Genomic DNA, 4,164 nt, shown 5'->3' with positions numbered 1-4,164 from the left:
CGCTTAGACAAGACATCTTGATAATCTTTTGCCTTAGACTTCGGGCTTGGATTTTGGAGCCCTACAGCGAGAAGCACAAAAGCTGCTTTCAGAGATATGTGCTGATTGTCGGAACCACTATTCCAGTCATTAATATGCAAAGTCACTTGATCAATAAAATCCCTTATTATAATGATAATAATAATAATAATAATTATAATTATAATTATAATTATAATTATAATTATAATTATAATAATAATAATAATAATAATAATTATAATTATAATTATAATTATAATTATAATTATAATTATAATTATAATTATAATTATAATTATAATTATAATTATAATTATAATTATAATTATAATTATAATTATATAATAATTATAATTATAATTATAATTATAATTATAATTATAATTATAATTATAATTATAATTATAACGATAATGATAATAATAATAATAATAATAATGTACATGAGAACATTACGGGCTTCTGATTGGGTGAAAAAATTGCATTTCTGCAGGTAATAACATGATTTCGAGTGCAATTTGGTGTAAATAAGCGCGAGTAACAAGACAAAATTGCGCGAGCCTGTAGGGTAAGTGCAAATTCAAAAGAAAGTAATAATGCACACGAAAAAGCATCAAAGAAAGTTGGACATACGAAATATGGAAAGGGTGCGTGTGCCATTTGTAATTTGCCCTCGTGTTATAACTTTGTACTCGTGTTACATGAGAATGCACTCGATTTCAGCCAGTCAGTCAGCGTAATTTTTTCATCTACAATATTACTAGTCCGTTAGCAGAGACCGGAAAATCGGGTTTCGTTCAACCCACGAGCTAGAAAAGGTTTGACAGTGGATTTCATCAGACCAAGAACTCCTGAGTAAGGCTCGCTACGTCGTTAAGTCGAGAAGTGATATACGATCAGAGAGAAAGGGGGTTTTGATACGTCACCCTTTCGTCAGCAAGAAAACGAGGACATTTGTTTACTCCTTTTTTTCGAACCCTTACAAACATTTGCGGTCCAACCACCCAGTTCGTTCAAAATACTTGCTTCATTGGTTTAATTTTACCATAAAGCGACGTCACGCGACATCGCGTGACAAGGAAAATATCTAAGAAACCCTTGAAAATATAAAAAAATTCTTGTCTTTTTATAAACAAGTATGAAATTTGATCCTCGGCCTCTCTTATCACAAACCTTTTATCATTTGGCTGTCCAAAACGTTCACTTCATCATTTACAGGTATTTTGTTCTTCGTTTAAAGATCGAAGATCAGTGCCTGGTCGATTAAACTGGCAAAACATGAAAACGAGGCTAATACTCTAAGTTGTTTATCCTCTGCTTCTAGTTTAAGATGATAGTTTTAAAGTTATGAGACTGTCATTACAGTGAATCCTTGAAGAACTAACATCAATTCTTTTCAGAAAAACGTTTTACATGTAGTAATATAAATCAGTCTTGACCAAGATGTCCTCTACATCTACAATCTAGTGTTACAGTTTAAATTTTGCGAAACTACTACTAAAAAGCAACTGCGTTAGAACGTTGATCGTTTATCACCCAATTAGGAAAAAAAATAGCGCATCTAAAATTGTGTGCACCATACTGTTTGAAACGGTACGTTAGGGTTTTCAAGAGTAATTAACTATTTATGTGGTTGAGGAGGTGCCCAGCTATAGCTAATCGTTGCCACCATCTTCAGAGTCACTATCAAAATGTAGCGGTGTGCAATGAGGGTTCTGGCAGGCTTCTTCATCTGCCATACACAAACAAGACTCTGTACGGGGAAGGCCAGTACACAGAACAAGAACAACGTGCATGACACAGAGATCTTCTGCATTGGCATGTGGTAAGTTCAAGCAGTGCTGGGTCCCTGGTCATCAGGACAGGTTTCTATGTACCAACCGTTACTTTCATGTGATAGTTGTTGCTGCATCGCTGACAAAGCATTCCTCCATACATGTGCCTGATAATTAGCTCGCTTGATGCGTTGAGTTAAGACGTCCGTGTTAGGGGAAAGTATTTCGCCTCACTGTTTCTTTTGGCAAAACAATACATACCTACACAAAAATAGCCTGAAGTCAGATTTTAAAGAATGTATGCACACCTATAATTATATTTATACTGTTTCATTCTTTACGAATCATATGTTGGCATGCTGATGGGCAGCACTGCGCTTGAGTACATTCCTACCTGTCTTTTTTCCAATCCCAGCCAAGGAACTCTTTGAGTCACACCCTGTGAGGGGATGAAACCCCAAAAGTGCGTTACACATTTGCTCTCCTAGTTCTTGAGACACTTTATTCACCGGAACAAATCTTAACCGACCATTTACACCTGTTTGGAACCATAATTCTTCACACGAAAGGCTGTGAAAGTGCGCCGTACGTATGACAAGTACATCCTCTGTTATACGATTTTCCTTTTATTAATAAAAATGTCGTCCCAGCGGTATACACCTCTGACTTGACCAGCAGATCTTCAAGGCTCGAGTTTAGGTACTTTTTGCCAATAATCGCTAAGAAGTTCAATGCGATATGAAACGTGTCCATTCAAATCACGACATCGGAAAACTCATTAAGAAAGAAAAAATCTCGGTAAAAGGGAAAACTCGTTCGCAAACCTCCACTGTATTTGCTTGGCCTTCACATAGATAGCAAGATCAAATGTTATTACTGTATCCTCCTGACCCATGGTATTACTGATGGCTTCAGCGTGCTTGAGAACAGTGTATACTGTTCTGAACTCCGTTGAAGAGCCATCTATTAGGGGACAGTAGCAAACCACGCTAATTTCTGGTAACTCTGGATGAAGCAGTGCGTTGAATGCACTCCATCCAGGAACTAGGTGACTTGCGATTACTTCCCGAAGCAGTGATTCTGCTAGACCTGAGGGATGCAACCTCATGACTTTCCATACTTCTTCAGCGCAACGTGCTGACTCAAGCACCTCACTTTCTTCTTTAAACCACTCTTCTTTTTAACCTGACCAGTATAAAAAGTGACATGAGGTCGTCTCTCAAGTGCAGAGCATTCTTGTAGTTCGTAAGTCCTTCCCCCTACATGTGGGGATAGTTTCCTGTCATTGTGAATAAAGGTGTAAGTTTCTAAAGAAACTATGGTGCTGCGTCGGTGGGAGAGTATAGCAGGTAATTTAGTGTTAACAACTGAGTTGAAAACGTAAATTAGCCACCGTAAAGTTTACCCCTTACGGTGGCTAATTTACGTTTTCAACTCAGTTGTTAACACTAAATTACCTCCTGTCATTGCGGTTTGCCAGTTGGACTGGGGGGTGGTTCTAGTCCATACGGCCGTCTCTAGGATACAACCATGAATGTCGCATGAGTTGTGTTTTTTTTCCATCGAGGGTTTCTTCATTGACATCTGTGTTGTCTGCCACAAGTTAAAGAAACGGGCCAGGTGCTATATTTGTCGGTACAACAGTGCCATACTTGTCCTCCCTAGCTAGTACTCCCGCTGCGATACTAGTGTCTGTCGCACGTAGTTCGTCACAACTGCAACAGTGTCCCATTTTGTTGACCGGGAGTATTACAAGGAGACGCGATGAGGTGAAATGGTGCAGACATAGTGCTAGGCCTATGTGCTTTGGAAGCTTTGTACGACTATTGCATGAGCAATGAATAATGTCCTGCCCAATATTAATGACTTGATATTAGTTCTTCGAGGATTCACTGAAGTGACAGTCTGGAAACTTTAAAACTATCATCTTAAACTAGAAGCAGAGGATAAACAACTTAGAGCATCAGCTTCGTTTTCATGTTTTATCATTTAATCGACCAGACATTGATCTTCAATTATTAAACGAAAAAAAAAAATACTTGTAAATAGTGAAGTGAACGTTTTGGACAGCCAATTGATAAAAGGTTTGTGATAAGAGAGGCCGATACTTGTCTATAAGAAGACAAGGATTTTTTTATATTTTATGTTTTGTGAGTCAAGCCATTTCCCGAAGTTCGAAAAAATCGAGTAGAAAGCTGAAAGTAACATGACCAAACCATGAAATTCACTCATTCCGCAGTTAGACTAACTCCATTTCACCCTCGAGTTTGTTTTTACCACACATTTGCGGCCCGTCATTTAATTCTCAGATGTTTGACGGGTTCTCAAATGACAATATTGTCAAAATCAAATTACCGCGTCAGACTTC

The 4,164-nt window shown here is 37.8% G+C and overlaps 1 pseudogene; it reads right to left on the bottom strand.

Annotated features, from left to right (window-relative positions):
* Window positions 1-2,904, bottom strand: part of LOC136279224 (uncharacterized) — a 5,394-nt pseudogene extending 2,490 nt beyond the window's left edge.
* Between the last annotated feature and the right edge of the window lie 1,260 nt (window positions 2,905-4,164).

Source organism: Pocillopora verrucosa, chromosome 2 (assembly GCF_036669915.1).
Source record: "Pocillopora verrucosa isolate sample1 chromosome 2, ASM3666991v2, whole genome shotgun sequence".
NCBI classification, from domain to species: domain Eukaryota; kingdom Metazoa; phylum Cnidaria; class Anthozoa; order Scleractinia; family Pocilloporidae; genus Pocillopora; species Pocillopora verrucosa.
The sequence above is the reverse complement of the archived record's forward strand: the minus strand, read 5'-3'. Positions and strand labels throughout refer to the sequence as shown.